The following is a 23,491-nucleotide window of genomic DNA, read 5'->3' on the forward strand; positions in this document are numbered from 1 at the left end:
AGTTTTGTGTATTCCAGTGAAGATATTATAGGAGCAGTTTGTTCATATTTAGAAAAGAATAGAATAGAAAGCCTTTTATCCATCCATCCATCCATTATCCAACCCACTATATCCTAACTACAGGGTCATGGAGGTCTGCTGGAACCAATTTTATTGTTAAAATAATTTACAACAAAAATATGAGTGCCACCACAACTGGGTACAAAAACAAAACAACACTACTTTTGTGAAAAACAAACTAATAATACAACACATAATACAAACAAGAAGAAGAACAACAAAAATATATAGTGCATATAGTGCATCATATTTGAGAGGGCAGTTGTGCAGGTGGTTGCAATATATTGAACTGATTATTCAGTTTCTAAGCAATTAATATATTATTATCACTATATATTATTACTATATATACTATATTATTACTAGATATTATTATGAAAATATAATCTGGCAATTAATTCTTTTGATGATTATGCTCTTGGGACATTAAACATATCAAACTATTTCTTTCTATTTTTAACACTACATAAACCAAAATAAAATATATGTTTAATGAAAAAATATATAGACTAGACCTCTGATTATTGAATGTGCATTTTAACGTGGCTTTTTACTGCAGGCTTAGCTCTGCAGTAGTTTCGACTTATGTCATCACCCTGTCAATGCTGTGAAGAACAGCTCCAAAATGTAGAGGAAAGTGACTTCATTTTGGCTCCCAAACGCGCCCTATTAATGTTGTGCGCGAAGGTCAGGTCTGAGCCAAAATGGAGAGGAAAGGAAGTCTAGTTTCTGTGGTTACTATTGAACAAGAAAAAAAGTGCAAAGCTATTTGCCATTAGCAACGAAAAGTCTGTATAACCATTGGCTAACGAAGGAAAGAAAATAGAAAACTGACCAATGGTAGGTTGTTTTAGCATGACGAAACATGGGACGCAATGAAATCCCTCCCACCTCTAGTGAAGGTTTATTTTGGCTTCTCCAGACTGCCTGTCGCCGCCATTAGTGGTATAAATAAGGTAGGGAAACGGAGACGACGATGGAAAATGGACAGTAAAATGGATTAAATGGTGAGAGAGAAGTACAAATACATCAAGAAATGTACGAAAAATTTCTGTATTGTGGATTTGGGCTTTTGGAATAAACAGAGGAAGACAAGAGACCGGAAACCATGTAAATGAAGACGGGTCTGTGGAAATTAACCAAAGCGTCAAGTAGGATTTGGAAAAGCTCTAGGTCGGAGGCTGGGTTGTCGAGAGGTAGAAAGGATACTTGTTGTTTGAGTGACAGCAAAAGGGCCAGTCGAGGAGAGTTCAAAGCAAGGTAAGTTTAGCGTAAATAGACCAGTGTGCAATGACAAAACGGTTAACCAGCTCACGGCGTAATGCTTAGAGCTGTACCGTCTTTATGTGGAAATCTGGCGAACTAGTAACTTAAAAAAAAGTGGAAGCGCTTACAGTTCACCTTGGTGTCCGTTTGTGGAGTAATGGTAAGGAAACGGCCAACTCAACGTCGAGCAACATCTGTTTGACAGTGTTCTTTTGGGTCACGGTTACCTAATGTTGGCCTTCTCATGTAAATATAGTGGGGTCTTCGCTAATCATCATATAAGTCCGTCAAAGAGCTTTGAATCGGCTGTGCAACTGATAATTTCTAATGGAGCCCAGTTGGCCACAGCTGCATTAAATCTACTTGACGACATTTACCCAAAATTCTGCACAGCTTTTTTTTCGTTAATATTCCACACTGTTAAGTTGTGTGGCCTAGTAGCTATTAAATTTGATTACTTAGTACCTCGATATGGTCAGTCGCAGATGCCAAATACTGACATCGCTCAAATGATTCTGTTCTCCCAAAAAAAAAAATATTGTGTTATTTGACCTACTCCTTCGTTTACTTGCCGACGTAACCGTAGCGTTTGTTTATCGCAGTCTGTATGTTACTGTACACACATTTATTGCACAGACTACTCCATAGTGTGTGCACGTCCCTACTTGATTGGTAATGTTTGCAGTATATATTTTGTAAAAAGCTTTTAAATCGATAGCCTTATAGATGGATGCGATCAGTGGCATGACCAGAAGTAAATTGTTTTTTAAATGTTTTTAGAGTTTCTAACTGATAAATAAACAAGACAGAAACTCTTTTTTTTTCTTTTCTAAAAAGACACAAGAAAAACCTTTGGTCACTGTTATTTTGTAGCTAGAGTTAGCTCACCCTTATCCCTACATACATAAAAACATAACTATATTCTGTAGTATTTTACAACAATCTAATGTAACGTCTAATATGGTAAGCATTTACACTTACTTGTTAAACACAATTTTTAATATTGCTTTTTAACTGTTTGCATTCTTAGAGTTTCATTGTGCATTTGTTTTATTTTTCCTGAAGGGCACAACCACACAACTTGTTAATTTAGAAAGTTACATCTGCAGTAACAAGTCAAGGTTTTGGATGTTAAGAATTAGTTTACGTTATAAGTAAACATTTGTATTTTGTCATTTCCATGCTTTTAAATTTAATTGGAATATACTGTGGTCTTCTTTAACCCTAAATTGGGTAAGTGAATATGAAAATGTTATTATGACTTTATTGTATTTTTCCCTTTGATTGTAGCATGGTAGGGGAACTAAAAGATGATCATGAGAAAAATATTTACTAGAGAAATTAACTCCATCAACCAAGACAGTATTAAAGCAGGGCGTGTAGGTAAGCTATTGTATTTACTGGGAATAATTTTTCAGCACATTTTTGTTATTAATTTCATTAGGAGGCTAGTGTAGTTTCTGACGTTTTTGGAAAAAAGAAAATCTAATCAATATTGATAGTTTATTTATTAGAAAAAAATCCTTTATGAAAAGGTCCTCTCAAAAAATCTTTGTTTTGACATTTTGCTTATTTCTGTTAGTTTTTTCCCCACTTGACCTCCTGCATATTTGGTTTTTGAGAGATGTGGACATCTTGCAAACTATTAATCTTTACATGTATCAGATGTCACTCTCTGTTACGCTGATGAATTGTACAGGCTGGTCTTTGCTCTTCTTTTCAAATCATTTTTGCTGAATGCCTGTTTTACAGTATATGTTTTGATTATTTCAGAAAAGATATATTTTGAACCTTTTACACATGTTCTTATGAAGAGTAAACAATAAATACAGTGACAGTTTTGGAATGTTACATACTTTGAGGCGCTACACTATATATACACAGAAGCATGTGTTGGTTTTGCCCATATACTGTATATTAGACAGGGATTTGTTTTATTTATAGAGCACATTTAAAAACAGTAGTAGACCAAAGTGCCATACAGCTTCCATAAATACACCAAATATAGTATATACACTAATATATACAGTAAATAAATTCACCTAAGTAAGTACAAGTTTAAAAATCTAAGCCAAAAAGATTGGCTTTCAGGTAAGATTTAATAGTCACCAAAGTTGTGATGACCTAATATAAAAAAATAAACAATTCCTGAGCCTAGGGCCAGCTACTGCAAACACATAGTTCCCTCTGAGCTTAAAGCTTAGAATTCAGCTAACCAATAACTTCTGATCAGAAGAACACGGTGATTGTGAAGGAGAGAATATGGGTGTAAGAGGTCAGGAATATAAAAGGAGGGCTAAACTGTTTGTAGGCTTAAAAACAAACTGTACAATTTTAAAACTCAATGCTATACCAAACAGGAAGCCAGTGAAGAGAATCCAAGACTGTTGTGATGTGTTTCTGTTTTTGTGTTAGAGGCCTGGCAGTAGCTTTTTGGACGAGCTGAAGACGATCAAGGGATGACTAATTAACTCTAGTGTGTAATGAGTTGCTATAGTCAAGCTGAGAACAGACAAACACATGAATTAGTGTTTCATAATCATGTACAGAAAGGAAGGGCTTGACTTTAGCCAGTACCCGGAGTTGATAGAAACTGACTTTAAAAATGGAGTTAATTTGTTTATCAAATTTGGGGGCATTGTCAAAGACACAACTATTTATTGTTCGACATAATCCCCAAGAAATCTAAAATGAAAGGTTTGGCCTTTTTTTTTTTTTTGATAGAATAGTCTATTGTGAGTGGAATGCTGTCCTTTAGTAGAAAATGAGTTTCCATCACCATTCTGTTATGCTCTGCTTCAAACTCCACAGCAAATCAGCTTAAATGGACTGGTCTTGTACTTTTTAATGCTTGTAATCAACATGGATTACATTCTGCAAATAATAGTGTCAGCACTTGCTACAACCTTGAATTTCTTTGTTGTATGAGAATTGTCATGCTTCAGTTTATTCACACCAGTCTTTCTTCATCCCTGGCCCTCACATTGTACACATCATACTTTTGGCAGAGTGGTCAGCACAAGTTCACAAAGAACATTTTCTACAATTTGTTGAATGATGATTCACAAATGCATTCAAGTGAAATCATTTTGATTCTACAAAGTGCAGTGTAAAATCCCATACTAAATAGCCTTAATCTCCAATGTAGTTTATGCAGTGTGCACACTTTTTTAAATAATGTCCATTTCACTAGTAATATTTATTATACCCCAGGGACATTTTGAATTGTGTTTTGTTCCCGAATTATTTAAGGAGTCATGAAAGATTTTCCAAATGTATTTTCCTAGTTCTTTGAAACATTCTTATACTGAAATATTTCAAATACTACAAAAGTATTCTAATAATGGGGCTGGAAATTCAGAGGGCTATGTAGCTGCACAACTGCTGAGCGGCATGCTTTCTGAAGATGAGGTAGGTTTAGGCAAATGATGCATTAGTGACCTTTGGGGGTCAGTAGGAGGTCTTAGTGGAAAAAGTGGAAGGAACACATTAGCTCAAGGTAGGCCAATTGGAGGAAAGTTCATGAAGGAAGACCAGATATCTTGGGGATGTCAGAAAGCTATCGACGTAAAGTGTAGGAATTTGCTGGGCTGTAGTATTGGCACAACAAGAATGGAACAGTGCTATGTGTGGGAGAAGCCTGGGTGAGTAGGAGAAAGAAAGGAGGATTGCATAAGTAGTGTGCTTCTGGGCCTCGGTACTGAAGCAGGAGATATTGTACAGGGAAGTTAGTCAGTTTGGGAAGTGACTAAAAAGAAACAGACGTCCCTCATTGCCTTAACTGTAGGTGTTGGAGGTGGGTGTTATGTTTGAGTAGTTGTCTGCCTGGTTGTGATTTTTACAATATGTTAGGTTGATTACCGAACGTTGTGTTTTTTTATTTATTTATTTTTTATTTTTTTAATAATAAATACTACATTTAAAATCATTGTATAGGGCTGCGGTGCTGAACTCTGTTTCAGAAGGTCCACAGTACCTCAGCAAAGTTTTTTCACCAAAGTGTTATTCGCAGTAAATATTCTGTATTTGACTTTGCTCTTGTTCATCGAATTATTTACTGATAATTTGACGGGTTTAGGAGAACTTTTCCCCAGTGCCCCATAAAATTTTGCGATGCCAGTGTGACATCTACTGAAGCTGTAACAGCCAACATTGGATGGGACTGCCCCCCTGGGTATATAATACTGATCATTTGCATTACAAACTCTGTGGAACTTAGTGGTAGAAAAGATAAATAAATAATGCACATTTTAAAAATTTTATTTTAATGAAACATATACAGCATAAATAATGAGTTATCTTTGTTTGTTGCCAAATGTGCAGGTTGATCTTCAAGATCTATGTCAATATAAGAGAATAAGGTGTGTTCCGTATGCATGCATAATTAGCCACATGGAGATAAAAAAAAAAAAAACCTTGAAAAAGTCTGACGCACGAACTTCCTCCCATCCCAAACACAGGAAACTATATGAAATAATAATAATAACGAAAGATTTGTTACTATTTACAAGGTGTTTTTTATATTTTTCCTAGAAGAAAAAGTGCAAAGCATCAACACATACAGTTTAGGGAGTGTTCGGCGTAGGGCTGTGCGATATGACCAAAATCTTATATCCCGATATTTCATTTCATATCCCGATATCACGATATAGTACATTTTCTTTGTATTCAGTGAATAGTTTATATAATCACCACTCCTTTTTTTTGATTTAAATTAAAAAAATCAAAAATGAGAAGTACTCAACTTGTAATTATTTCTGTTCTTTTATTTAGAACATTTGAGCAAATGTTTGACTTAGAATGTAAACATAAAATGTTAATGTATCCAATATAAAACACTTTTCAAAAACGAATTACTAAAGGCCCAATATAAAATACTGCTATATAAAATGCCTGACATAAACAAAATGTGAACTGTAGCAGCAATAACTCTCACAACATATATTAAATATAAAAGGATCAAAGCACTAACAACTAAACTATATAAGGCCAATAAACCCTTTAAACAAAATAAATACAAGTCTAACATTAACTGTCAAAAGCAAATGTAAACATTGTACTTCAAACTGTAGCAGCAATAAGGCTTACGACAAAAATATATTAAATATATAATATTAAATATAATATTTTTAGGCTACATTCTAGTAAAATGTTAATTTGCACATCGTAGTGTGGCAAATCTCCGTTAATGAGTTACAGCTGATCGCCCGTGCGTGGTACTGGACGGCGCTAACGTGTTGATGCCGTCCAGCCCCAAGCACGGGGCGATCCGCGGTAACTCGTTAACGGAGATTTGCCGTATTAATGCAGTTGTGGCGTAAACGTAATTTTAACAAGATTAACGCTGACAGCAAACGCTGCTGGGAAAATTATGCCTTAAGCAAATTGTTTTGGTAGCAATTAATCTTCCAAGCTTTTAACATGCTCGTTTAAATAGTACCTTTACAACTGTAATATCCTACGTGGCCTGCCTCTCAGTTGTAAACTCTCTGCATGCTCGCTCACGTGCTTTTTGCGGAGGTGTAGAAGAGGTTTGTCGTGTTGGAGTCTGTGGTAGCGATCGGTTTGCAGCATAATTTGCACAGTACCGTTTTCTGGTCCGTGTCAGACTTTTCAAATCCAAACCATCTCCATACTACAGAGGTAGCCCCTCGTTTAGGAACAAGGTCCTTCTGTGTGGAGCTACCTGGTGTTGCCTCATCTTCATCAGCCATGCTAGTGTGTCTGCATCCATGTGGTGGCCATCAAAACAATGAAAAAAATATTGCCGTAAACAGTTTATTTTGCGACACCACGAAACAAACGATAGCATAATGTGCAGCGATAGACGTTTTCATATTGTCATCCGATATATATCGTTATCTCGAACAGCCCTAGTTCGGCGCAACATCACAAAATAGAACCATACCAGCACGCAGCTTCAATCATGACACTTGGCTGAATATTCTGCCATTAAAAGACCAATGTATTTTGTTTATTTATTTTTTTTCTACTTTTGACTATGATTTTGGCATTTCTGCTTTGTTTTGATGAAATAGGATTTCGTGTCCCTGACTTCAACTCAAAGAGGTATGGTGGTGCAGTGTTTGGGAATGCTACCGCACAGCTCTGGTCACCTTTTTGGCCACAATAATCAATTCACTATAACTGTCAGAAGTTTGCCTAGCCCTCAGGGGCACTTGAAAAATGCACCATTGCACCATTATAATCCAGTTAAATCTAGTTCAGTTAGTCTTTTCACATTGACTTCAATGCCATTTTGCCCAGTTTGGCGATATTCGCAAACATTTTAATGCATTCTCTGAACTCAAGGCAAAGAACGGCTCATCACTAGTCTGCAGTGGCTGCAGATTTTTACTTTAACCAAATTTTTAATTAGAACCTTTGCTACTAAAGCAGTTTTTATTTATTTATTTTTTTCCTTTGGGGCTTAGTTTGACTTAACTTGTTTCTTACGATTCAGAACCCTTCCTTGCTGATTTTAGTTGTAAACCATTGCATTAAGTTCTTAATTGTTCCTTGTTTTCTTAACCAGCCATCGGGTAATAACCACAGTACACTAGTTTTAAGAAACGGAATAGTACAGTTTATTGACAAACAGCAGTTTAATAGAAATACAACTGCATATCTGTCTGTCTGGAAGTAACAATACAAATGAGACTGACAAATGTGTAACACTCACAATAATGACTGCTTCTGAGACTGGGCTTAGTTACTGCTATGGACCTTAGCTTGGTAGAGTCAATCTCAGCTTTCAGCTCCCCAGAGTGGCTCAGAAGCTTGTGGGTTGCAGAAAGAGGTTGTTTTGGAGAGTGTCAACAGTCCCAAAGGAGAAATCTGTGCAGCTAGTTTTTGATTGTGGTTGGGTTAAAGTAATTTTGAATTACAAAATCTGTGCCTGCCAATAGGCATGTCATTTTGTCCACCTCAGTTGTGTTTTGTTTTTTTGTTTTTTTTTCTCAAGGCTTCGGTGACCATTTGGCACTTTCTGTCTCAAGGATTCTGAAAGGGTCTTTTGCAACAATGTTAGTTCACCTCTGATTTACACCTATCTTATCAGGTAAAGTTCTTGGTAATCCTTGTATGGTAAGAGTTCATCCACTTTCTGGAATGTAGGTTGGGGGAAGATTAAGATGAACTTCTGCATCCCTGTTAAATATAATCTCTTAACTGGCCTTGTGCACCACTGAAGCCTAGCAGAGTGGGTAATGCCAACTTTGTCCAACATATCCCCCTTGTTTGAAAGTTGGTGTCCGTTGAGTCCTATCATGTGATAAAATGCATATAGTCATTAGGGTTTGTACCATTAGTGTTTACAAACTAGAGTTCAGTCACGCTATACTTGTTATGCCAGGTCAATTAAATCTAACTTTTTGGTTTCCAAGCCTGCATATCTCAATGGTTTGCACTGCTTAAAATGAATCATATTATTTTACAAGTTGCAGTTGTTATACACGACAGTATTTAATCTTTTATTTTCTGCATGCTGGGTTTGTGTATTTCTCTAATTCTTCCCTGCCGTTTGGTGCTTTAATATCTGATATTGGTCACTTCATTAGTGTCTGATATTCAGGACTCACTGTGTGGGTCATTTTGACAGTGTATTACTTTACTTCTGTCTATAATTTCCCACACAGGGCGGGACTTCTAATAGAAAACTTGACTTGAAAGATTGCATATTTTTACAGCAACTCTAACCCATGCATACTTACATGTTACCAGAGCCTTCTAGTGTGATGACTTAATTAGCTATTTAGTAACCACTTTCTCGGTTTTAGCTTCATGACTTCACTTCCACTTCTTAGACTGGCCCATTAATTCCTTTACCTGACCTGAGCATGGTAAATAGGAGAGAATGTGTGACAGGTTCTTACCACTAACTCTCTTTCTCGGCAAAATGGTGATCTTTGAGCAAAGTTACTGTCACAGGAATGTTCAAGAATTTTTTTATTTAGTCCTGTTTACACACAAAAAATTGCCTTTTCATTTGCAATCAATAACAGACTGGAATGAAATGAAAACAACCCATAGAGATTTGAAAACAACTTTTTTTTTTGGTAAAATTACTTCTAGCAGTTTAATAATACATTAAACCTAAATTGGGTACATAATATACAAGAGATACTCCGTACTTTTGGAATATATTTATTAGTGATGCACAGGTATGGAAATTCTGGGTTATACCGATAACCAATATGTTTTTGTTCATCTTTGCCAATACCTATAACCAGTGGCCAGTATTTTTTTTTTTTTAATTCAGGTTTGAATGTTTTAGTTATGTTGAAAATGTATTCTGCATTATCAAAAAAACAGCAGCATGTGAAACAGAGATGAACACTTTTGTTTTTAATTAACTTGCTGACTTTTCGCTCTTCTTTGCTATAGATCTAAACAGCCAGTACTTTCTGTGGGGGGGAAAAAAGCAAGATAATGCCCATCTATATAGAAAAAATACTCCACGTCACGTACAAAAATCTGCTTAACATACACATTCTTGGTAACTTAAGCACATCAAGACACCTTACCATTACATAACCAGGCATTGGGTATATTCATAAAAAAAATGAATGCATATTCTTTGTGCCATAATTGGGCAAATATTACTTGAAGTAAAACTAAAATAAAAGGTACAATGAGGCCAGTAACCCTGGGCTTAAGTTGTCTTCTTTAAAAGCACATATGGTAAGTTTTTCTTAACAAAAGGAAAGATTTCTGCCTTTTCACCAGCAAGTCTGTTTCTCTTTCCATTTACTATATTTAACACAGCTGAAAAAAGGCATTCACCGTCTACACTGGTACAAGGTGCCGATAGGTACTTGATTGCTGCCTTGGCCAAGGTTGGGAAATAGGCCGCATTGCTTTTCCAATACTGGAGAGTTATTTCTGGAAATAGGGGGCTTGCTGAGATGTTTTTTTTTTTTTTATTTCGTTCAGCTGAATAACTAAGTTTACAAACATTTACCTATATTTTAATAAAAAAATAATAAATTATTGTTAGGTTGGTCAGATATGTGGTAAAGAAAAACAGGACAACCCCGCATGTACCAACCACCGCCATTGATAAAAACTTGTGACGTTTATAGCTTGATATATAATGATTTGGGTCACATCAAAGGCATTCTGTATAAAGTGTGATGCAAATACACTTTTAAGAGATGGAGCACAAGCTGTTCCACATTGAAACACTTTGTAATGCAGGCATATCTTGAAATACTGAGAGACTGATGTATATTTCAGGGCGATTTTGTTTAAAGCAATGCTTACTTTACTCTGCTGGACTAGATCTTGTCTTAAAATCTTTTACAGTTTAGGCACATTAGACGCATCTTTCACAAGGTATAAAACTTGAAGCTGCATTGTAGCATGCAGGTGAACCTGCTCCTCCTTTTTAAGTGCCCATAAAATTAAATTCCTGAACTGTTTTTCCACAGTGATTTGACTGTCCAGAATAGAAAATCCCAGAAACTGCACTGCTGCAACAACAGTTTTGTAGGCAGTCTGGCAAACATAAGTTGTAAAAATCGAAAAAGGCGAGGTGAAGCCATTAATGTGTTCCTTTTCTTGTTTGCCGAGCAGTTTGTTCCGTGCTCTTAGTTATGCATGGTCCTAACAAGCCACCTCGCAGTGCCGACTGTGAATTACTGCCAAATGCACGATGATACTAATTGAATATTTGGAAGCTGCAGTGTTTGTATTCTAAAAAGTTTCCTTTTTTTCATTCGGGACGTCTGGTCATCCTAACCACAAGTCCCACTGATGCACTGTGAGAGTGGAAGGAAGCTCGTATTCAGCACCATACGTACCAAGAGTGTACTTGTGATCAACCAGACTTTCAAGCATATAATATGTACTGTTCCAATGAGTCAGGACATCCTGCTGAAGCATTCTTATTGGAGTACCAATGTCTGTTTGTATTTCTCTCAGCAGTGAAATGGCGAGATGTGAGTGCTTAAAATGAGTAACTATTCGCCTTACTATGGCAGCACAGTTGGAGAATATTTTGTGGCTCATTAAGCCGCCTTTTACAACGAGCTGCAAAGTGTGAGCCATGCAGCTTAAACTGTCTATTGTCATATTGCGAATGTTGTCACGTAATGAAGCAAAACATGCACATTACTTTTTGAAATGTTCAACTTTGCTAACATGGAATCGAAAACTTGTGCGATGAAAGTTGCAGAATAAGAACTCATTAGCATGCAACATAACTTTATTGCCTCCGAATTTTCATTAATCCAGTGTGCCGTTAGTCTCCTCATGCTCATGGGGCTAACCTCTGAGCTCCACATATCTGTAGTGAAGCTATTCTGGTTATATTGTTTCATAAAAGCTCGTGGATATGTGTATCAGTCACATCATATAATGCATGCAGTGAGACATGTGCAAAGTATCACTGGCTTGGAACCATATAGAGAGATTCTAAATGATGTAGTAGCTGACAAAATCCCCTGTCCTCAACTAGGAAAAAAAGTTGTTTATCAAGTACAATCATTTCCATTACTGTAGTAGTTATGCCTTTAGCTCTGGCGCTGTCTTGAAGAAATGTCTTCATGTTTTGAAGGGTTTGCTGTATGAGGCTATCGTTTGTGAGCCAGGTAGTGTCTGATTTAACTTTTGTTTTGGTAGCATTAACTGCTAGAAATTCTGTGTATAATTTGTTATGTTGGTTCTTCAGATGGGTAATTAAATGTATGATGTGGAAAGATTTAATTCTGTGGACTCCTCGCATTATGTCATTTTTGCAGGTAGTAACTCCGTTGTCTTCCTTTGTCACAGAATAATATGACTACAGGGCTCACATGCTGCCTTACTAATGATACCTGCCCAATGAATAAACAACATGCGCAGTGCTCCTGTCAGCAAAACTAGGAAACCCCAAACTGACAATATTGGCAAGTCCAAATTATATCGGTATTGATTAATCAGAACGATCAGCATCAGTGTGGTGGATAATTACTGGAATGTTATACAATAGTTTGGGTAACTTGGTTCCTAGGGCACAAAGCCTACTGACGCTCATGTCCGAATTTTTTTTTGTAATTGTATTTCAATTAAGATTATCTAGGATGATTCTTAAATATTTATATTCGGTCACTATTTTTACCTCTTCCCCAGACCTCGCCTGCTCACATTCGGGTTCTCTCACATTGCTTTTATAGTTTCAGCTGTGTCCCATGGGCAGGTGTGCACTTACTTCACAGGGAATACGTTTTGACTCTGATACTGTGTTCACATTGGAAGTTATTTATTCAGAAGAATCATTTACAGTTGAATCAGATTGAGCCTACATACATTTAGAGACGAAGTGGTAAATCTTTACCATTGCAGGATATTTCTTTCTGCACAGAAAGCAGACCACTGTCAGGGTCTTGCTTCATAACCTGTTTACCTGTGTTCAATACCTGTGGCTCTGCTCGTTAGTTTCTTGTGACTGTAATCACATTGATGTTCACCATTTTGTCCTTGAGGAGTGGCAAGGATATATACTGCTCACAAAAATTAAAGGAACACTTTTTTATTGGGCCTGGCATGAAATCAACTAAACCTGTCTGATAATTTTCTGGTTGGTTAAGCAGCTGAGGTCATTGTTAATCACTTTCAGCTGTATTGGTGTTCATGGACTTAACGACAGGTGCACTAAAGCGGCAACAATTAGAAAACCCTCAAAACAGGACTGGTTTTACATGTGGAGGTCATTTCAAGTTTCTCCCTCTTGATCTTTTTTGGCTGGTTTTCCACTCGTGCTAGTTTTGGCTTGAGTAATCATCTCTACTGGCAGTATGAGGCGATTCCTTAACCCTACAGAAGTTGCACAGGTTGTCCAACTTCTCCAGGATGGCACATCCACACGTGGTGCAGCAAGAAGGTTTAATGTGTCTCCCAGCACAATCTCCAGAACATGGAGGAGATTTCAGGAGACTGGCTGTTATTCTCGGAGAGCTGGACAGGGCCGTAGAAGGTCCTCAACCCATCAGCAGGACCGATACCTGCTCCTTTGTGCAAGGCGGAACAGGCTGAGCACTGCTCGTGCCCTACAGAATGACCTCCAGAGGGCCACTGGTGTGAATGTCTCTACTCAAACAATCAGGAACAGACTTCATGAAGATGGCCTGAGGGCCCGACGTCCTGTTGTGGGCCCTGTGCTCACTGCCCAGCACCGTGGAGCTCGACTGGCATTTGCTCAAGAACACCAGAATTGGCAAGTCCGCCACTGGCGCCCTGTACTTTTTACAGACGAGAGCAGGTTCACCCTGAGCAGCTGTGATGGACGTGAAAGAGTCTGGAGAAGACAAGGAGAACGATATGCTGCCTGCAACATCGTTCAACATGACAGGTTTGGTGGTGGGTCAGTGATGGTCTGGGGAGGCATATCCATGGAGGGACGCACAGACATCTACTATGTAGGAAATGGTGCTCTGACTGCCATAAGGTATCGAGATGAAATCCTTGAACCCATTGTCAGACCCTACGCTGGTGCAGTAGGTCTGCACGGCCTCATGTGGCAAGAGTATGCAGGCAGTACCTGGAGGATAAAGGAATTGAAACAATTGAATGGCCTTCACGATCCCCTGACTTAAACCCAATAGAACATCTGTGGGACATTATGTTTCGGTCCATTAGGCGCAGCCAGGTTGCTCCTCAGTCTGTACAACAGCTCAGGGATACCCTCATACAGATCTGGGAGGAAATGCCACAAGACACCATCCGTCGTCTCATTGGGAGTATGCCCCGACGTTGTCAAGCATGCATACCAGCTCTGTGGGGCCACACAAGATACTGAAAAGCATTTTGAGTAGCAGAAATTAAGTTTTTGAAAAAATGGACTAGCCTGCCACATCTTCATTTCACTCTGATTTTAGGGTGTCTACACAATTGAGCCCTCTGTAGGCAGAAAACTTTTATTTCCATTAAAAGACTTGGCATCCTTTTGTTCCTAAGACATTGCCCTGTCGTTATTTGTATAGATATCCAACTTAATATTGAGATCTGATGTATCTAATGTGTTTCTTTAAAGTGTTCCTTTAATTTTTGTGAGCAGTGTATAAATAACAGCTTAGGACTGGCCTCTGTGTCTGGAGGCACCTGGCATCTTTATTGTGACACCTTCCACATTTCACACCCAACCCACCTCAAAAAAATGCTGATATTTGGCCGTTTTGTTTTAGGCCTTAAATAGGTTACTGATTTAACTTACCTTCGTCAATTTCCAGGAACCTTGCCCTGAGTTCCACTAGAAGATATAGTGAATTCTCATCCTTTAAATTAAACATCAAGGTATAACCTATATGAGCATTTTGTGTTTTTAGCTTAGGCCTTGTTCACACGGGCGTTAAGTTTTTGGATAAACGAACTTGCTCTGAACGTCCTAGACGTTTATGCTGCATTTTGTGGTGGCGATCGATTGACTACTACTCCGGCGTTCGTTTGTCTCTGTCTAACGCCAGCCTGCAGCCCAAATTGTAGTTTGTGTGTTAACCTGTGGAGGCAGTGTCGGGAACTGGATATGAAAGCCCTTGTCGTTTTATTTGAGGTGCCTCCTATCAATATGGACCATTTTGCTATGTTAGATATTAATCTTCTTGTTTTAAAATACTCGTAATACGGCGACGTAGGGAGAGAAAAAATCGCCGCTGCTACTGGGTTCATCCTCTGACTGCACAACGTCGGGTTAAAGGAAGTTATGAAGATTGTCTGCTGCAGCTGGTGCAGTGCCACATTGCACGCGATCAACCAATATGCGACTTGGTGTTAGCCCCGAAGAGAGACTATTTGTCACTTTGAGGTAAGGAAACAGTAGTCGAGTGTACGCTTACACCGGTGTTATGCACTGAAATTCCCCCTTGCCCCCCACTACATAATCGTTATCAAATATTATATTAGAACATAAATTAATAGGTTCATGGTTTACAAATTACATTAGACAATAAAATAAAATAAGCAATATGAAAATATATATATTGTATATGAAAACAACATAAAAATATTAATATTTTTTCATATACAACATGTAAACTTTTATATTGTTTGTTTTATAATAAAATTACTTTCGTCGAATTTTTCATCATAAGCAATATTTATTTTTATTATTATTTTATTTATTATTATTATTGGGATATATCCGGTCCTCCGAAGCGTAAAATAAACGAGCAGAAAACAAACTAGAAGCGGTTTCCTTGCGTTCGTTGGGTTTTGAATGGCAAGAAAAAGCTGCATGCAACATTTTTTTGACGCTGTATAAACGCGCTGCCGGACAAACGCACGTCACCAAAGCCCGTGTGAACACTCTCATTGACTCCTACGTGTAGAAAACACTCGGCGCTTGATCCGCGCTCACCGGACGCTACTGAACGCAAAAACGCTTGATTTTAACGCCCGTGTGAACAAGGCCTTATTGGATGCAAATGGATAAAGAAACATTTATTTCCTTTGATTTCCAATTAGTCTCTTTAGGATGATTGTTTAATTTTATCTTCTGTTTTGCCTCCCTCCTGGTAGTGGCTGTGAGGTTGACCATGCACTGAAGCTTGTTAGGGAAGGATGGTTTGACCTCATTGAGGAGTAATAAAAATATTCAGGCCAACTTTATTAAAGCATTGCTACATCTCCTAAGACTTCCACAATGACTGACCGGCTTTCAATTCTTAATGCCTCAAAATAAATGTTACCATGTCACTGTCTAACACCTTCAAAATAATAGAACTGCATTATTTTAAATATATATTTTTTTGTTTTTACTTGGAGTGCAGTGTTCTCCCTAGCATCTTTTAGTGCTAATTTAGTTTAGCACTTGGCTGTCATCTTGCATGACTTTGCAAGATGACCGCCACAGATCTACAGGCAGATCTAATGATCTGCAGAGATGGCAAGGGACGAGCGGGCGGGTGGGCAAGTATTTTAGAAGCAGTATTGCATGTGGCGAGGGGAGAGGCACAGGGCAGGATGTTGCTGATCACTCGATGCTGAACAAGCTAATCGTGGCGGAGTTCACAAGCAAAGAGTATGGGGAGATGGGGTTTCATGTGGGAGCTGTACATAGTATTAACGGGGGAAGAGCAGCTCAATACAATAGCAAAGAGTTTGGAGAGGTGAGAGGAGGACTGATAAAATAAAAAAAAGTCTAGTGGAACCAGCCTGTCAGATATTCTCTGTTCTCAGTGTCAGTGCAGTCTGTGTAGTGCTGCTAAGCGTACAGCTGCTGTCTTCTTGTTTAGTACATAACAAACCAAAATATATATGGTACTTAAAGCATTAGTTGTGTTCTGTGTTCAAACATCCTTGTAGCACTCACTATGGTTCCTGTTAAAGTTACTCCCTCTGCCGTTTTTATATTTGCTCATACTGGGGGTTTTGTTAAAGTGACCCAATCTGTTGTTCTTATATTTGTTCATATTTGGACCTGCGTCCATATTGCATAAAGTGTGCAGAAACCCTTGCAGCACACACTGTGTACTGAGCAAAAGTTTTGTCACTGAATTGCTGAGCGTTTTGTTAAAGTGACCCATCTGCCATTTTTTTTGTTCATATCTTGCCCTGCCATAGTACAAGTATGCATTGAATATCCAACATGCTCCCACTTTCCCACTCAAAAGTCTTATTCATAGGTACTTATAATTTTTTCCAAATGTTTTACCAAAATGAGCAAAAAAAGAGTTCAGAAAACAACACTGCTCGTTTTTTTCAGAATAGAGACGCCACAGACATCTGATGTTGCAATTTCAGACAAAGACACTGCAGTGGCTGGTCCATCAGGGGGAATCTCTTCAGCACATACTCTGCCAATTGATAAATCTAAACACCGCTTATCCGGCATCGACAAACAATGGTTTAAAGATTTAGATTGGCTAATGGTCAAAGGAAATGGCATGTTGTGCTCATTGTGCATGAAATATTCAAGCAAACACCTCCCCAAGGAGGGAGTTACCTTGGATAAACGTGCCATGCACAAGAATTCGAAAAGAAAGCTTGCTGGACCATGAAAAAAGTAAAGCCCCCAAAAAAGTACATATATAAATCCATAATAAACGTGAGTTATAGCGTAATGAAAATTGCATAATTAAATCTGGACCACCCTCTGTGTGTGTGTGTGTGTACGTATGTGTGTGTGTGTGTGTGTGTACGTATGTGTGTACGTATGTACAAACACTCGCGTCTCCATGGGCGTAGCGCCTTAATCACCTGCTGCAGGAAGCCAATGAAGCAATTGATAATGATCGCACCTGCATGTGCTGGTGCAACTTGCTCCAACTTCCTCAATGACTGAAATCGTGCAATCGCGCCCACAAAGAGTGAAATTGGGTCTATGGGTTTAAAACTTTTTTTTTGGAAGCTGCAGACCCGCTATACCACATTCTTTTCAATCATTACTCCAAAAATGGTAGCCCTTCAATTTTAAAATATGAAAGTAGCAGGCAAGAATGGACAGTTGCGTGAAAAATGATCAGAAGTCAATCATACAAAGACCAGTCCAAAACAGATTTTACTGAACATGGCGACATCAGAGCTCAAAGAGTCATTTCCAAATTTAGCCAAACTAGCTCATATTGGGCTATTGATCCCAGGCAGCACAGCAGAATGTGAAAAGAGGGGTTTCTGCCCTTAAAAGGATCAAGACATGTTTGAGAAATTGCATGAATCAAAGCACGCTAAATAATCTCATGCTGATCTCTTTGGAGGGCCCAGATCCTGGGGACTTTGATTATCGGAAAGCTGCAGACAACTGGGCCTATAGGAAGAAAAGAAGAATAAGTATTTAACTGAAGACACCTTCTGCATATGCAAGTTGGCTTTGAGGAATATTTTTTAATTTTTCTTCATTAGGTTTCACATACTTTTTTTTTCATTGTTTTCACTTTTTTTCTCAACAGCGACAATACTTGTGCATCTTGGTTTATGTCATAACAATTGTTATTTAAAATTTTTGTTAGGGTTGCAGGATCCTGAATTGGATACTTCTTAAATTAAAAAAAAATATTCTGGCACAAGTGTCAAACCTTAAAAAAGGAAGTCGAATTGAGCATTGGAAAATAATTAATAATAATTAACTAATAAAAACAGTGCACATTTAATTTTCCCCACTACCAAATTTTCCTGTCCCGCCCCCCCCCCGGCTACTTTTTCATGCCACCCGGCTGGAAAAAAATTCTGGGGAGAACACTGGAGTGCTTCTGCAAATGATGAAACACTCTTGGCAATGTTGTATGACTCCTATTTGTTTCACTTGAAACTTACAAAGTTTGTGCTGCAAACTTACTGTGATGCATCTTACTGCTGCTAGGACAGCTGTCAGGAATGGGAAAGAGGGTTGGGGTGGATCCCATGAGAAAACACTCTTTTGTGAGGATACAGGGTATCTCTGTAGGAAAAGTTAAGTGATAGGGGTGGGGGATAGTGCTTTCCTTCCCAACAGGCTGTGAGTGGTTTAAGACTTGAGCGCCTAGCCCTCAATATTAGACTGAAAATAAGACAGTGGTGCAGATGCTTCCCTTTTATAGTGTGCAACTGCTCAGAATTTGAATGGATCGTTTATTTAAACAACAGTTGCTAGGATTTTTTATTTTGCTCTTGCTCCTACTGCCACTGTTGTGCCATTACCATAAATCCCAAGTATAATAAAAAACATGTACAATCGTACATGTAACACCTTCAATTGTTAACCTAAATTTGAATATATTTAAATATTAGTTTTAATTTGAGTAGTTGAACCTTTCGGCTAATTTGACAGCTCTAGAACAGGTTGAGTTGTATTTTTGTGAATGAGGAGCTATTTTTCTCAATCTGTAAAGTCTTATCGCTTATTCTAGGCTGTGCTGAATATTTGTTTAATTTTTCTCCTATGTTACCTTTGGCATTATTTGGATTATACCCTTCAGAGTAGGTCACAATCTCTCCAACTATATTTAAAATCTACATTTGTCTTTATGTTAGAGGCAGTTCTGTGCCTGCGTTGTGCACTTGAACATCAGGGTCTTTTGTGCAGAGTCAGTTTTAAGGAGAAGGAATGGGTTTCTTTTTTATAAAGTGCAGCTTTCGGAGGAGAAAACAATCTTACTTCCACCCTTATTTACTATGTCTTCCATTTTAGCTTATCTTTCATGTAGTTTGTGTTTGTCACATGAGGTGTGCTCTGTGTGAGCTTTCAGGTTATTTCAGCGAATTCTGTTGGACTTTGCATTGTTTCTTCCTCTGCAGAGGATAATTTAGCTCTCATTGTTTAAAGGTCTTTATGTAATCTTTAATTTTATTTTTCCAAGTATAACTTTTCATTAGTTGTAGCTGTTATCTTGTCTCGGAGGCATACTAGTTTATGATAAATTGTATCATGGTCCTTTGATGACATATTACAGTTTGCATTTAAACTTTTGTTCTCTATCTCTTGGAGACTAACCTTTTTCCTGTATTCCTGTGGTTTTGCTCTAAGCCTTAAACTTTTGTGAGTTTTTGAGAGGTGAGCTGTCGGTCTACCCTCTTTCACTAATTTGTGTGCCACTATGTGCTTCAAGTTTTCTAAGCATTTCCACCTGCGCTATTTTGTGCTTTAATGCCATCATCAAGCCTAGATCGAGTATGTCCACAGTCTTGCCTTTTGAATTTTCTGTTTCTCTTCCTGTTTATTAACAACGTTTTGTTAAGGCTTACTTTCTCATTCACTCAGTTTAACACAGAGATTCCTCAGCCCTTCTATGCAAGTCGGCAGTTAATTGTGTTTAAGTAATAAATCTCTTTCTACATCCAAGTGAATGCTTGTTTTGTTCTGTACTTTTGAGTTTGTTTTAATTATCACAGTTACCTTGTAAAAGGTCTCTTTCAGTCTAGATTGGCCTGTGAATGGATGCCAGTAAATAATGAAGAGATTTAACTTCCATACCTGTTAGGTATAATTCAACTATAAAGGAAAAGTGAGAATTTGACTTGGTTAATTATCAGTATTGCTTTCAACAATAAATAAGGTACAAGTCTTACCAAATTTATTTTCTTTACCTTCCTCTGCAGTAGGCAGTCTCCAGCCATTAGATTTATATCAAGGTAACTGAAACCCGAATATTTTATGAAACAGAATAGTACAATTTATTGATAAATACAAAGAGTATAGAAATATAATTACTTATATACTGTATGTATTGACATGTATGACAAGACAGGAAAATGTAACATAGAAGAGGCTGGCTGTTACTGGCTATTTAGAATTGTAATTTGTCTTGGCACAGAGATGGTGGCTGTTGCATAGAATTATTGTTGTGCCAGGTTCAAGTGGAGGATTCTTCTCTTTGTTCTGTGGTCCTTTCTTCATTGTGTTTTGTGCTTTCCTCAGTTAGGCCCTTTACTGAGTCATCTGCAACTTTATAGTGAGAAGCATTACTCTTTCTGAAACGAGTTTAGGTACTAAAGTTCCCATCTTGAAGTAGTAACTGCTTCTCAGACTTCTTAGACTGCAACAAAGCTTGGCAGAGTGGATGTCCGCTTTCAGGACCTCAAAGAGAAAGCAGTTAATTAATTTTCTGAAACCTAAAAGCTAAAGAAGTCATTTTGGGGAGTGCTGACAGATTTTCCCCAAGTACAGAAGAGTGCAGGTAAGTTTTAAAGAAATTTATAATCTCTTGTGATTGGGTTAAAGTCACTTCAAATTAGAAAATCACTCCTTCCTCTTAGGCATGGTATTTTGTCCATCACAGTTGTCGCATGTTTAAATGCAGTTCTTTGTACAGACTTGGGTGACCATTTGGCACGTTCTGTCTCAAGGAGTTTAAAAGTGACCTCTTCAAATATGTTAGTTCAACTCTGATTTACACCTTAGATCCTGGTACAGTAAGAGTTCAGCCACCTTTTGGAATGTAGGTTGGGGAAAGGTGAAGCTACCTCCCTGTTAAATCTGCTGTCTTAACAGGCCTTGGGTATCACTAAAGCCTAATGGAATGGGCAATGCCTACTTTGGTTTACATCAGCCAATTTGTGAAGACCATAGTTATTGTTTATGGGGTGTTTAGAATTGCCTTAGTAAGCAAAATACTCAATATACAGTATGTGATGTACTTACACTTAATGTACAAGCAAAACGGACAACTTTAAGCAATTGTATTTTAACTGAGTGTATTTATGTATGTTTGAGCACTGTGATTTTTCTTTCAAAACTTGTGTAAGGCAAATTGCTTGCTCATTCTGCATTAATCTATGCTGTGGATTGATCTTGTAAAATTAAATTGTAGAATGACAACTTTATAATGAGTAAAAGAGAGAGATGGAATTAACAGCTGAAAAGCTAAATCAGATTTTGCAGTAACGGAACTCAACAATAATAGCATCTGCTGAAATAAGTGAGGGGGAGAGGAAAGGTCCAATAAAATGAATATTTAAAATAGAAGAGATATGCTGGGTGGGAAAATGAATGGTTGAAATTTCTAGGCAGGAGACCAGAATACTTTTCCTGGTAGAAAGCCCCGAAACATATTCATAAATGTGCCTGAGATTTCAGCAGGTAAAGATGATGAGAGATGTCACAAAAATAAATACTTCAGTACCAAGTTGATACTGAAATTAAAATGTAATGGTACTAGTTTTTTATGGTATCGATGATCGCTACTGCAATCCAAATTTGTCTGCAAATACAGTAATTACTTTTGAATGCCAACTAGCACATGACAAAGAAATGAGTAAAAACTACATAAAGTGGCTCACAGTTAAAAACACAGTAAACATAAAATAGTAAAACCTTGATTATTTGGTAGGGGACCAAGGCAGTGGCCGATAATAGAAAAAACGAATAACAGAACAGCTATCTTAAAAATGATAAACAGTAGATTACTTTAGCAAATGGTCAATTATTTAGAAAACAGAACAATACTAACAAAATATAGTATTAACAAAATTAATTCGTTCATATTATGTTGTAACGACCAGCGTAATAAGCAGACACAACTCAGAGGTACTTGAGATGTCTTCATTCCTTAGCAAATGGTGCCCTGTCTTGTGTTCTGTAACCCAGATAACAGAGTATACCTCCAAAAACAATAGAAAAAAGCTTTCCCTACCAATCAGTTTATCTCCTGCCACTCACATTTTGTCTTTCTCTGTACTGCAAACACTCCTGCTTATTGTCTCCTGACTCCCTACTCAAAACTTCCTTCTGCTACACCTTCCTTTTTCTCCTAACTTATTTCTCCTAACTTTTCCTGTCAGTCATCCCCTAAAAGGCGTGTCTGCCCATTACTTATAGCATTTATTCCACCCTTTCTGCTCCTGTACAGCACTTCACAAGCTGCCTACATGCCACAACATATTAATTAACAAAACATAGCAGAATTTAAAAAGAAAATTACAATACAGAACAGCATTAACTTTAATACCGAATAACATTACTGTTAGTTTCCACTTTAGACACGTTTTTTCAATTTTGTCGGCATCACACTTCATATCGTTCACTGTTGTTCTTCTTACTCCGTAAATTGAAGCGATACATGAAGCACTTTCACCGTTTCGTAAATGTTTCATTTTAATCTTTCGTGACAATTCCAACACCACAGGTATACATTTATTGGCCATAACATTCTATAGCAGATTAATTCTAACAAAAGAGAAAAGCTATAAAACACTATTAAAACTAAAGGTTTGTAACTGACACTGTGATTTCAAAGTGCTGCATGACAAGTGGTGCAGGGGAAGAACAATATGCGGTAGCACAACATAGAGTTGTTCCAATGTGCATAGCTTGCAGTGTACTGCACAATAGTAGTAGTACAGTATTAGGTAGGCACAGTGGCATGCATAGGTTTTTTTGTGTGGTCCCCCTAATGGTTAATGGGGAGTGATGGATAATCAAAGTTTTACTGAAAAAAAAGACATTTAGTTATTTGACCGTGAGGCAAATTGATTCCAGTCTATAAATTCTGGAGGATTATCTGCTAGGCCTGGGCGATATGGATGAAAAATCGTATCTAGATATATTTTGGTTGATGGCAATATACAAAATATATCTAGATATTTCTATGAAGTGAGTAAAATTTTAAGTTGTTAACCAAAGCCAAACAAGATATCAGAAGAATGTATTTATCAAAATAAACGCTGAAATGCATAACAAATTAATATATATATATATATATATATATATATATGTTTATATATTTTTATATATTATATATAATCTACTAGCAGAATACCAGGCCATGGCAGGAGAAGT

The 23,491-nt window shown here is 37.5% G+C and overlaps 1 protein-coding gene across 4 annotated transcripts in view; it reads left to right on the plus strand.

The window, feature by feature from the left end:
* The first annotated feature begins 967 nt into the window (after positions 1-967).
* The window catches only part of LOC120539568 (ubiquitin thioesterase Zranb1), a 139,383-nt gene continuing 116,859 nt past the window's right edge, over positions 968-23,491 (plus strand). The window contains exons 1-3 of one of the 4 annotated variants that reach the window (XM_039769777.1): positions 968-1,320; positions 2,617-2,709; positions 8,291-8,386. The gene's annotated coding sequence lies outside the window, so the exon portion shown is untranslated. The remainder of the gene's footprint in view (positions 1,321-2,616; positions 2,710-8,290; positions 8,387-23,491) is intronic. The other 3 variants (XM_039769796.1, XM_039769786.1, XM_039769769.1) reach the window with 3 other exon arrangements.

This window comes from Polypterus senegalus, chromosome 1 (genome assembly GCF_016835505.1).
Source record: "Polypterus senegalus isolate Bchr_013 chromosome 1, ASM1683550v1, whole genome shotgun sequence".
In the NCBI taxonomy this organism is placed as follows: domain Eukaryota; kingdom Metazoa; phylum Chordata; class Cladistia; order Polypteriformes; family Polypteridae; genus Polypterus; species Polypterus senegalus.